This window comes from Neofelis nebulosa, chromosome 18 (assembly GCF_028018385.1).
Source record: "Neofelis nebulosa isolate mNeoNeb1 chromosome 18, mNeoNeb1.pri, whole genome shotgun sequence".
NCBI lineage: Eukaryota > Metazoa > Chordata > Mammalia > Carnivora > Felidae > Neofelis > Neofelis nebulosa.
Genome location: NC_080799.1, coordinates 40168358 through 40181781, shown reverse-complemented (window position 1 = coordinate 40181781; position 13424 = coordinate 40168358). Strand labels below are relative to the sequence as shown.

Genomic DNA, 13424 nt, shown 5'->3' with positions numbered 1-13424 from the left:
GCCTCTCATACATAGTGGTTACATGCCATTAACTTAAGCCCAATTTCATTGTCTGTAACAAGTGTATAACAATACAACCTTGAAAATGGGGTTTGATCATTACAGTTTATGGGTAAAAATTGTCCATCAGAGGACCTGTCACATAATAATCCAATACTTTTATCATTTTGGGGACTAATATCTACTGATATCTTTTTGTCTTTCTGATACTTGCAACTCTGTATGTTGTTTCTCTCACACTCTGTCACTCTTGGGGAAAAGAGGAGTCCTTTCTTTGCAGAGTTTATTAAATATTGTTCAGAGAGGTGTTTAACAGGAGCGTCTTGGCTCCTTTTGCTTGGCATGCTGCATTTTCACTAGCTCTTTCACTCATCTTTTCAACTCCCTCCCCCACAGATTCTCTCTGGGGTCAGATGACCTTGATGTTTTTAGTACAGGAAAGATGGCTGGGCATCTGTGGACGCTAGAGAGCAAGACCTGGATGAAGGGATAGAAAACAGAAGAGGCTGGGAGTGTCTGCAGCATGCTGCAGTACAGACTGAGAGCATTGGAGAAGGTCTGGTGATGTCGTAACGGACCTTGTATAAACCATACTCATCATTTTATTCAGCTACGTTCTGATATGGAGGAAAATGGAGATGAGGGATGGCTCCAGGCAGATCAGCACTACCAAAGAGACCATTGATCCTGGGCCATGGTCATAGGAAAATGTGATAATTGAGGCTGATCTTTAACTATAGGATGGTTAGGGTGATGGATGAAATTTGAATGTAAGGGTTGAACTTGACAAATGTGGAAGACTGCATGAATAGACCACTAAGTACTAACATGCCTTTGTATCATTGTGGTGAACGATGAGAAGGTGGAGAGAGTGGATTTCAGAGTTTGAAGTCTCACAAATGAGAGTTTGGAGGGGTTATGTCAGCAGGTGGCTAAGATGGAGTGAAAAACTGCTAAAACCCATGTGTGAGGCTAGGGTATCAGGAGGGATATCATCATGGAGTTGAAGCCCATGAAATGATGAGAGAGACCTTGAGTCTGGTGCCAAAATCCTTTGTTTGCCATTTGCTTGTTTCTTGTCTTTCCCTGACTTCCTGTCTAGTATAAGCCCCGAGAGAACCAGGGCATGTCTGCCCCAGTGCCTATTCCAGTGCATAGTGTGCCATAAATCTACAATAAATAGCTGCTCAGTGAAGACTTACTAAAGTCACCAAGGCTTTTTCTTCTCTTAGCCCCTTGCATGTGTTCCTGTGCATAGTAGGTATGAAATGAACATTTGGTGATTGCTTTATATATGTTAGAGGAAAATTAAAAAAAAATAATAATAAATGCCCTAGTACTAGCCCTTAGGATGCTGTTAACCATGATGTGGAGCTACTGAGGTTCCCCTCCCCCCCCCCTCTCTCTCTCTCTCTCTCTCTCTCTCTCTCTCTCTCTATATATATATATATATATATATATATGTTCAATAGATTAAAAAATGACTATTCTCTATATTCTTTTATAACCATTGGGATTACACACATTGTGGACACTTCCCATATTAATAAATCAATCTGTAACGTTCATTCCAAGCCTTTATAGTCCAGCTACACCACAATATATTTAAAGCATCTCCTATTTGGGGGCATTTGGGTTGATTCTAATTCTTTGCTACCCTAGTGGTTTAAGACTTTATTTAGAGACTTGCCTCAATTATAACCTTGTGCCAAATCTAAAAGAATGGTTTGGCAAGGCAGTAGCTATTAGGTCAGAGTTAGAAAAAAACATTGCTGACTTTTGGGTGGGATATTTTGTCAATTGGCTTGTTTGACCACCAGTTAAATTTGGAGTGCTTCTGGAAATGTCTGCCATAAAACATAATGCTTGCAGCTCAGGAGCAAGGATAAGAAGGGTGCCTTGATTTTAGAAAGTCTCTGCCTGGTCCAAAGCATAAATTAACTGTGGAAATTCTGGAAGAGTGACCTTTGGAATAGTAGAGGAGCTGCATGAGTTTTAGGATGACAGGTAAAAATGAGAACCAAAGCAGGGGTTGGTGGGTAATTTGACCATCTTCGTTGTTGGTAAAGGGTGTCACACTGTGTTGTGAATGAACTAGTTTGAAAATAAGGCTTTAGAGCCTCTGAGCAAAGTGACCTTTATAGCCATGTATAGGGAGAGTGACCCCTGCAACGTCCTCATCTTCCCCATCGCTTCCGTGGGAAGGAAGGAGAAGAAAGGATGAGTAACGGAAGCAGAGGAAGGTGAGTTCTGAGGTCAGACCCCTATTCCATCTCCCGTTTCACTGGTGTGAGCAAAGTCAGGTGTCTGGAGTGCAGAATCACAATTTCACATCTTCCCTGTCTGCCAGACAACAACAAAACCCATTGTGATAGCACCTGGGTTCCCCCAACTTTGTTTTCTCTGGTAAGGAGGCCATTGTTATTAATTGTAAACTTAGTCAATCCTCCTAAGCTTGTTTGGTGTTCTTTACAATCAGGATAATATTATTGATAGGATATTTCACTAGAATGCAAGCTCTGTGAGAACAGGGTGGTTTTTTAAAATGTTGTAGTCACCGTTTATCACTGCTGTAACAGATTACTACAAACCTGGTTGCTAAGACAACATGAACATACTCTCTTACGGTTCTCTAGATCAGAAATCCAACCTGGGTCTCACTGAGCGAACACCAGGTGTCTGCAAGGTTGCTCTCCCGTCTGTGAGCCCTGGGGGAGAATCTATTTCTTGCCTTTTCCAGATTCTAGAAACCTCCCACATTCCTTGGCTTGTGGCTCCTCCTTCCATCTTCAAAGCCAGGGACATAACACCTCTGTGTGCCTTTTTTTCACTAGTCAGTCTCCCTACCACAGCTGGGAAATGTTCTTTGGTTTTAAGAACCCTTGCTCTTACACTGTATCCACCTGGATAAGGTAGGATGCTCTTCCTATTGGGAAGGCTTACCTTAACCACAGGTGCTGGGTCCATTTTGAATAAGTGAGGTAAGGTATTCAGATTCCAGAGGTTATAATGTGGACATTGTTGGGAGGGGGACACGTTATTCTGTCTACCGTAACTGCCAATACTTAGAAAAGTGCCTGACACAAAGTAAACTCTCAAATATTTGTCAAAGGAATGAATTGTGAATATTTAAAGATCAAGTGTCTTTAAAGTGCATAGCAGGATACCTAACACATGGATGAGACCTTGGTTAGTGCTGTGCATTTTTGACAGTCACACTCTAGCTCTCAAGGGGAAAGAAACTAAAAACAATAACAACAACGACAAACACGAAGAGCCCTTTCCCTGCTCACCAGTGAATATTCTTTCTGCATGCTTCTTCCTTCGCTGCCTAGATTTAGTGTTCCTTCTGGAGGAGAAAGAGGCAGAGTTATTTTAGTTGTATACAGTGGATTCATACTAGCCTTCATATGTGAGCCTGTTTTTTTTTTTTAACTAATTATGTGCCTGAGGAAACTTCAGCTTCATTTGGAGTCCTTCACCTTCCAATGAGTGATTCACAGTGATCCCTAAACCCTAGGGAAACTTGAAAAACCATGTAGATTCTTGACTTGCAGCTTTGGGCTCCCAATATCCTGTCTTTTTTTTTTTTTTTTTTTTTTAATTCACTTGAGCCCATCAACCTGTAGTTGAGGACATCATGACAATGTTATGTTATAATGTGGACATTGTTGGGGGGGGCACATTATTCTGTCTACCATAACTGACAAGGTTCTGGAATGTTCTGGCTTGGTTTAGCATCCATGAGTTGGCATCATCTTGTTGATGCTTTGCCTGGATTCTTTCGATTTGTTGTTTGAGACGGAGTGGCAGAGGGGAATGAAGGATCAATACCCCAGAGTTGCCACTGTTGTCCCCTATCTGAAAACAAAGTGTGTCCTGTGTTAAGAACACAAAACTTACTGTCAGCTCTAGGAACACCGGCATTGGAATCTAACACTTCATTTTCTTTAAGAAATTATTTGCATTGTCAGCACCTAGGTTCTCCTGGCGGATGAGTATGTGACCTAAGGTTTTGTGCCTTTTTTGCATCCTTTTGGTTAAAAGTTCAGACCTATGGGCCAAACTCAGAGCCTCTGTGGGCCAATCTAAGGATGTCTTTGAGAATAGCTGGGTGATAATCAATCCATTTTCCAATAGTCAAGTGATTAAAAGGAAGGCTCTAAGCCAGATGGCCAGGGGTAAAATCTTGCATCCAGCATTTACAAGTTGTGTGACCTTGGGCAAGCAATTTAACTCATCTGTTCCTCAGTTTCTTTCATTATAATGTAGTCATACAAACCGTGCCTATCTAATGGTGTGGTTGTAAAGTTTAAATGAGTTAATACCATATGAGCACCCGGGACTATGCCTGTTCTACAAAGTAAATGCTTGATAAAGGTTAGTATAATTCCATGACTACTACCAATATGCATAGGAATAAGTAAATAGTCATAGCACACTATGAAAAGTGTGCAGGGTAGCCATTGAGGTAAGAAAAAAAGATCATCTCTTCTGAATAAATATTTTCCATAATATGTCCCTAGGAACACATTGTCTGCAAAAGATGTTAATAGGAGTTCTGAGTTACAGGGTACCACAGTCGTAAATATTTGGGAAACTTCTCCTCTTGGAGATTTATGATACACATTAGTATTTTAACATTATAGGTTCTGCTGGAGCCTAGAGTAGAGAAAAGTAATTTGACTTTGTTTAATCCAGTTTGTCCCAAATGTGTGAGCACAGAACCCTTGCTGGAGGTGGGTTTGTGTGTGTGTGTTGGTGGAGGGTGGGAAGCTGGTGGTGAAGGCAGTGGTTATTGCTGTATTTTCATTGTTCATAAAACCTATTAATCCCTCTAGGAAATAGTGTTCCCTCTCTAGGGCACACTTTGGGGTGGTACTGACATTTAATGTGGATGTGGGGATCTGATTAAAGTACAGATTTGATTCTGTAGGTCTGGGGTGTGGCCTGTGATTCTGCCTTTCTAGCAAGTTCCCTGGGGCTACTCCTGCTGGTTTGCAGGCTGCACACAGATTAGCAAAGCTTTCTGAAGCACTCCTTTGGTGACAAGAAAAGGACACCTGGGGACCATCAGGAATTTTCACGGTTATGTAACAGGGGCAGAGGACAGCCTCATGTAGAGGCTTGCAACCTGGACTGCACATTAGAATTACATGGGATAATTTGGGAAAGAAAACTCCACCTCCAGAAATTCAGATTTTACAGGTTGGGAGAGAGGATCCCAGGCATTGGTGTGTTTGTTTTTGTTTTTGTTTTTGTTTTTTTCATAAGCTTCCCAAGTGAGTCTGATGAACAGCCAGGGTGGGAAACTGCTGGGTTAGCAGGAGGGTCTTATTTCTGGAGTCAAAGAGCCCTGTTCTGAATCTCAGCTTCAAATTAGCAGGTAAACTCTTAGTGCCTTAGTTCAATTCTCCATGCCTCCATTTCCCCATTTGTAAAAGGAGTCAATAATGGTGTGTAGCCTCAGAGAGTTTCTGCAAGGATTAAATGATATGTTAGTGAACTAAAAGCATTGTTTCTAACACATGGTAAGAGCTTGATACATGTTAGCTATAATGACAATTATTGTAATCATTATTATTGTTATTTGGAAACAGAGATTCTTAGGTCATTTTCTTTCTTTTTAAATCTAACCGAGATATCGCACTGGTTACAAGCTAAAACCAGATAAACATACATTTACTTTTCTTAATAAATGGAGAATAGTGTTAAGGGCACATTTATGGGAAAGTCCATTTTCAGCCTAGGCTGCCCCCAACAAGCTTTCATTTAGGCTGTGGTCTCTGTGAGAATAGGCAACCAACTGATTTGTCTACTGTGTTATCATCAGTGCTGTTGTTTGCATTCAGTATATGATGATAACTCTTCCTAGTGGAGATATGTCAACTTCTGTCTGCACCCATTGGTTTATTTTAGTGGCTGAATCCATATTTTGCATTATTTACTCTTGTAATTTTATCTAGTGTTGGTTTCTTTCTTAATTATAGAACTAGACAACCGAGTCTTGTTTCTTATTTTTTCTGAAATCAGCTGTGCTCCCTGCTCTTTCCCACTTTTCCACTCATAAAGCTTCTACAATTAAGTAGATTTTTATTTTTCTGCCCAGTCTTGGTTCCTTCTCCCCTTACCCAACTTCCTACTCCCACTGTGGTGTGTGATCATTATGAGTTTACTTATGTAATACCCAGCTGTCACTTTAATTGATCTCTTTCACATTGGACTATGGGTTTGTGATTTGGGGAACAGAAGATGTGGTCTGTACGTTTTTTTTTTTTTTTAAGATTTTATTTTGTATTTATTTATTTAAAAAATCTTTTTAAATGTTTATTTTTGAGAGACAGAGTGCCAGTGGGGGAGGGGCAGAGAGAGAGGGAGACAGAGACTCTGAAGCATGATCTAGGCTCTGAGTTGTCAGCACACAGCCTGACCAGGGGCTTGAACCCACAAACGGTGAAATCATGACCTCAGCTTAAGTCAACCGACTGAGCCACTCAGGCACCCCAAAGATTTTATTTTTAAATAATCTCTACACCCAGCATGGGGCTTGAATTCATGAGTCTGAGATCAAGAGTCACATGCTCCTCCAGCTGAACCAGCCAGGCTCCTTGTGGTCTGTGTGTTTTTATCTTCTTATAAAATCATGTGAGTAGAAGTGTTTAATAATTTTCATATCATTCCATAACAAACATATGTATACTGTATTCAAGTTCAATAGCTGTCTTATAAATAATGTAGGGAAGTAGATTTCTATTCTAGTTTTCCTTCTGGGAAAGGTGGAAAACAGGACTTGCTCCCCTCACTGCCATCCCAATAAGATATAAAGATGCTCCAGAGAACATTTGTGAAAGAACTTGACAGATGCCCTTGGAGAGAAAACATTACTTTGCTCACTGGTGTTTTGAATATCCTGAGAGTTTGAATTACGAATGAGTACATCCAAGCACATAATCGGTTAAAGACACTTTCAGACTCATTGTGGACACTGCTCACAGGCAGAATTGATTATGCAACTCCGATCGCTAGAGCTATGGGGATATCAGACCACAGATACATCCATCTGATTCAGGAAGGACTTGAAATCACTCCTCATTTCCAGGGCTCAAAAAAAGTAGAGCTTTTTCACATTTACCCTGAAGATGGAGCCATTTAACATTTTGGATACTTTGCGATTTTAAAATTAATAACTTTGAATTGACTTTGTTTTGTGACAGTAATGTTCTAGGATCTTGTTTTTCCTTTAGAGATGATGATCATTTCCTAACAAACAAAAAGAAGCGTATTACAAATATTTGGTTATGGTCATGGGAATCTGGGCACCAGCCTGTGACCTTGCCCATATTTACAGAGGTCATTTTTTTTTTTTTGCTTACCTTTTGTTTCCCTTATCTATGGATCAGGAAGTTAAGTATTTTAGAATTTTCCAAATACGTTTCAAATTCCTATCAATGATGGCTGGATGCAAATGAAAGCATATTTTAAAAGCAATGTAAAGGAAAGAAGGTGTTTATTTCAGGTGCCCTTGTATTGACCACAAAGTTTGCTTTGAATGGAATCTTCTAGTCAGAAGGATCTGAGGGGACATCTAATCTTCCTTCTCCTATAGTCCCTTAAGACTTTTATTTCTATACTTTTGTTAGTTATCATGGCTGGATTAAAATATCTGTGATTGATTATATAACTCCCGGATCTAACCTTAAGTGATCTCTTTAGCAATGCAGTAGATCTAGATTTAGATCCAGATTTAGTAAAGTAGATCTAGATTGGCATTTTCTGTCATTAAGGAGCCCCCAGTTCTCCTAGCTGAACGTCTTCAAATGAAGAAGATAAAACCTACACCAAATTAGGAATCACATTATTTCACTCAGAACATCAATTGCCCATATTAGGAAGGAATAAAAAAATGTAGATGTACTGTACCAGGAATCCATCTAAAGATCATGGGTTGGGCTTGGGTGAGATATCATGATATGCAGATAAGAACAGCGCTGAACGAGTAGCAGTCTTACTACCAGAAGGGTGCAAGTGGATAGATATCTAGGAACCCAGATACAGCACAGTACCTTGAAAGCAACTGTTGGACGACTCATGGATATATTAGAGAAGTGGGGATTACATGGTGGTTGCTTTCTCCCTTATCTGTCCAGGACTGAGGTTCCCAGACTCTGATTGTGATGCAGGCATTTTCTTGAGAACAGGTGCTGCTTTTAGTGGCACTTCCACATTACTTTCTAGGAGGCCAGATCCCAAGTCCATTCCCCATGTCACCTGTGCCCATAGCTGGGGCCATTTGATCTTTTCAAAGGTAGGGTTCATTTTGTGAAGGGACCAGTTGTGACCCTTAGGAGGAGTATAAGTGCTGGAGACCCCATGCTGGAATCCTCTGATGCCTTGGACTTGGGCCATATTTTAGGAGCTGAGCGCCCCCATCTACCTTCATCTCATACTCTGGAGCCCTGCCTTAAAGGCATAGAGGCTGTGGTGTGGTACCCACTAATGTGCTAGTCCTACAGTCACTGTGACAACTACAGCCAGTGACTACCACCACTGCCACAACTGTTATTCCTACTGCTGCTACTTCTCCTTCTCCTCGCCTTCCCCCACTTTCTCGTATTATTAATTATTATCATTATTATTATTATTATTAAATATCTATTGCTGTGAAGCAAATTTACCCAAAACTTAATGAATCAAAAGCAGAAACATTTATTATTGTTCATAGCTTCTGTTGTTAGGAATGAGAGACCGCACAATTGGGTTTTAGTGTTTTTTATGATCCCAGCTGCGTCTTTTTTGTACATGCCCTTTATAAAGGTACTTCTATTCCTAGACTGTTGAGTTTTTCTAATCATGATAGGATCTTGGGTTTTGTCAAATTCTTTTTTGCATTTGTTGAGATGATCATGTCGTGTTGTCTTTCATTCTATTATTGTCACATATTACATTGACAGATTTTCATATGTCATGGTTGAAAATTCTTTTTATGTGTTGCTAGATTTGGTTTGCTAGTATCTTCTTGAGAAATTTTTGCATCTATATTTATAATGAATATTATAAACATCTTTTGATATCTGGTTTTGATGTCAGGGTAATATTGATCTCACTTAAATGAGTTGGGATGTATTAGCTCCTCTTCCATTCTTTTTGAAGAGATTTGTAAGTGTTGTTAATTCTTTGAAATTTTGGTAAAATTCACCAGCAAAGCCATCTGGTCCTGGGTTTTTTCTTTGTGGGAAGTTCTTTGCTCACTAATTCAATTTCTGTACTCGGTAGAAGTCTGTTCAGATGTTCTATTTATTGATTTTTGTAGTTTGTATCTTTCTAGGAAGTATTTCATTTTAGCCAGGTTGTCTGCTTTTTTAAAAAAAAATATGCTATTTTGCACACTATTCCTATAACCCCTTTTATTTTATTCCTTTTCAGATTTTCTGTTTTGGATTCATCATTGGGATACTTTGATTCTTTTTCTTTGTTTTAATTTTTATTTTGAGAGAGGGGGAGTGGGGAAAAGGGGCAGAGGGGAGAGAGAGAGAGAGAGAGAGAGAGAGAGAGAGAGAGAGAAAATGAATCTTTTTTTTTTTTTTTTTTTTTTTTTTTTTTAGAGAGAAAATGAATCTTAAGCAGGCTCCATACTTTGCATGGAGCCAGACCCCATGAGTCTGAGATCATGACCTGAGCTGAAATCAAGAGTCAGATGCTCAACTGACTGAGCCACTCGGGCAGCCCTAGATACTTTGATTCTTAATGCGTTTTTTTTTCCCTTAAGTTCTTTGAGCATACGTATAATGATGTTTTGAAGTCTTTTTCTGCTATATCCAGCATCTGGTGACACTCAGAAATTGTATCTGTTGACTGCTTTTTCCCTGACTATTGGTCACAATTTCTAATTTTTTACATGTGTCATAATTTTTTTTTGGGGGGGAAAGCAGATACTTAGATAACAGTGTAGCAGTTCTGGATTCTGGTGTTCCCCAGATAGGAATTGTTGTTGCTAGTTTTGTTGTTTGTTTCTTTGTTTATAAACTTGGCTGCTCTAAACTGGTGCAGCCTGTTTCCCCTGTGGTATGTGGTCACTGATGTCTTTGTTTGGTTTTTTTTTTGGTTGTTGATATTGTTGTGATGCTTTTGTTTTAAACCTTCCTTTCCAAGGGCTTTTTCTCCATTGTCTCTGTAGCTTAACGGCCAACTAAAAATTGAACTAAGGCTGTGTTTAAACACCTGAATCAGTAAGAAGGTTACTGTTCTCTGTTGATGGGTCTGTGTAGGAAAGTGTGTCAAGTGTTTAGACCATTTGCAAGTCTTCCCAAATATTTACATTCTGCTGGGCCCTTTTACATTGCCTTTTTATCTGCACACCACCTCAGGATTAATCAGGAATATGTGGATAGCTTGGGCCTTCTCCAGTCTCCACTGAACCTGTACACAGTCTGAATTTGGAATCTTCTTGCCCCAACCACAACCTCAGCCCATTTTATGCCATTGGCTTTACCCAGTTTTCCACCACTGAGACTATTACTTTTACCATTGCTGCTGCTGGATTTAGTCACTGTTCTCCACTTCAAATCACGTGAATACCGCCAGTATTCACATCCCGCCCCAAATAGACAGAGACTTCATTGCAACTAGGGATGGGAGCAGCCCCATCTAGAACACCAAAGATTCCCATGGTTATTACCTGAAGCCCAGTAGTTTTTCAGGTAAATACTTCTCAGATTGTTGGATGTCTTTGGTTAATTTTTAGAGTGTTGACATATTGTTTTGTGGTGGTTTTTGGTCAGTTTTGTCTAGTTTTACAGTTACTTTTTTGGAGAAAGGATTTGCTGGCTTCCTCACTGAGAACCACAGCTGGTAGTTCTGACTATTTTAACATGCGTTTGTATCCTGTCATCCAGCAAAGGGCACAGCGCACTGGAAAATCTTGTTTAAAAATATTAATTACAGGGGGCGCCTGGGTGGCTTGGTCGGTTAAGCGTCCGACTTCGGCTCAGGTCATGATCTCACGGTCCGTGAGTTCGAGCCCCATGTCGGGCTCTGTGCTGACTGCTCAGAGCCTGGAGCCTGTTTCAGATTCTGTGTCTCCCTCTCTCTCTGCTCCTCCCCTGTTCATGCTCTGTCTCTCTCTGTCTCAAAAATAAATAAACGTTAAAAAAAAATTTCAAAAAAATTAAAAATATTATAGTTTGTGACTGCATTTATTCCTGTGAGAAAGACATATCCCTACATATTGATGTTAGAGGTCTCATTTGGGACCATTTGACATCTTCCTCAAAGTTTTCCCAGTATGATGGTATTAGGAGATGTGGCCTTTATCATGCAGGTGGAGCTCTCATGAATGGGATTAGTTGTCTTATGGAAGAGACCTGAGAAAACTCCTGTGACCTTTTCTACCATGTGAGGTCACAGTGAGAAGAGGGCCATCAGTCAGGAAGCAGGTTCTTACCAGGCATGCTGGTCTGCTGGTGCCATGATCTTGAACTACTCAGTGTCCAGAACTGTGAGAAATAAATTTCTGGTGTTAAGTTCCTCAGTTTATGTTACTTTTGTTATAGCAGCCTAGAAGGACTAAGACAGTAGGCAATACTAGCTATATGTAATCAACCCACACCAATCTTGAGGTGTCATTTACTTAAGATTTATGTCTTGCTCTCATTGTGGTCTGATGAGAATTTGGTTTATCCCTGGGTCTAGGCTTCTTCTAGCTGTGACTCGATCATCTTAAAATATTTTTGGCTCAAATTTCAAGGATAAGGAGAGAGAACTTGGGAATTACGTGGAATATTTCCTGTAAGTGCTTTATACCATTTCTGACCATATTGGATTGGCTAGAGCCATCACACAGTCCTGCTAGGATGCAGGGAAGCCTGGAAAATGTGGTCTTCCCATGTGCCCAGGAAGAGTATGAAAACATGTGGTGAATGCAGAGGGTTGCCTTTTCCACTCTTGCTCTTTGGAGATCCTATCACATTACCATCTTTGTTCTGTAGAGAACAAAACTGGGCCACAAGGATGGTGAATAAATTGCCCAAGATGTGTTCTTTTAAGTAAGTTATTGTAAGATTAGAGACTGGGAATAGTATTTATTAGCTTCTTATCCAGTGTTGGTCTTATTTTCCTCAACTTTACTCTTCTACTTAGACAAAGCATCATTTTTAATCGACATAGATTGAAAGGTAGCACAGTAATTTTAGAAAAAGTATAAAGGCCTGCTTATAATTCTACTAAGCACTTATGATTATTTTCAATGTATACATGTTCTCTTTATGGATGTATGTTTACATGTTCAAATGGTAATATGCATTTATTTTTTATTCTGTTTTTCAATATATAAACATTCTTAAGTCTACCTTCTGATTATTTTGATTTCTGCATAACATTGTACTGAATTGATGTAATATTTACTCAGCCATTCCTCCTATTACCAAATATATATAAGTTGTTTCAACTCATTTTAATCTGTATACCTCAGTGTGATTTAACTATTACTTTAAAATAATATTTATTATAACAAAGGCTAATTAAGTTGGGTATTCTGACCACCTATTGACATATAGGAAAGCTTATAGTTAAACAGTATAGACTTTAAGTTATTTCTTTTCTGCTTCTACTGAAACATGTGAATATAGTGAAGCCCTATTTTTATATAATTCTTTTTTAATGGAAATATTTAACTTGTGAAAAATGAATTCTAAAAAAGATATGAAAGAACCTCTTAATATAGTATTAGCCATGTAACATAGTATTAGCCATATAACATAGTATTTCATTAACATTTTTTTTAAGTTTGTTTCTCTTCAGAGTGAGTGAGTGAGCACATGTGTGACTGGGGGAGGGAGGGAGGGAGGGAGGGAGAGAGAGAGAGAGAGAGAGAGAGAGAGAGAGAGAGAGAATCCCAAGCAGGCTCCACACTGCAAGGCCTGACTCAGGGCTTGAACTCATGAACAGTGAAACCATGACCTGAGCTAAAACCAAGAATCGTATCCTCAACCAACTGAGCCACCCAGGTGCCCCTCACTGAAATCTCTTTATACGAATTTATTAGTGAGGGATAGAGGAAGAAAGGAAACCCAGAAATGTAAGGTTGTAGCTTTATTTCACCAACAAATATTGTTGCATTCATTAGATTCCTGGCAATCTTTTAGAAACTAAAGATACATCATGAAAAGCAAAAACAAAGTTCTTTTTTCAAGAAACTTATGGCGTACTAGGAATGGAGAGGGTGTGGGGAACACAGACTTACAAAATGACATGTAAGGTCATTGCAATGAAGAAAAACAAAACCAGGTAAGGAGAACAGGACAAGATAGATTGAGAGGGACTCTATTTAATATAGGGTTGTGTGTCTAGGAATGTATCTCTGAGATGTGATACTTGAGTAGAAACCTGGAAGTAGTGAGAAAGAACCCCACATGGGTATCTGGGAGGGG

General features: G+C 39.5%; 1 protein-coding gene across 26 annotated transcripts in view; it reads left to right on the top strand.

Moving 5' to 3' along the window:
* The window catches only part of RBFOX1 (RNA binding fox-1 homolog 1), a 2070746-nt gene that overhangs the window by 740866 nt on the left and 1316456 nt on the right, over positions 1–13424 (top strand). The gene's annotated exons all lie outside the window — the stretch shown is intronic.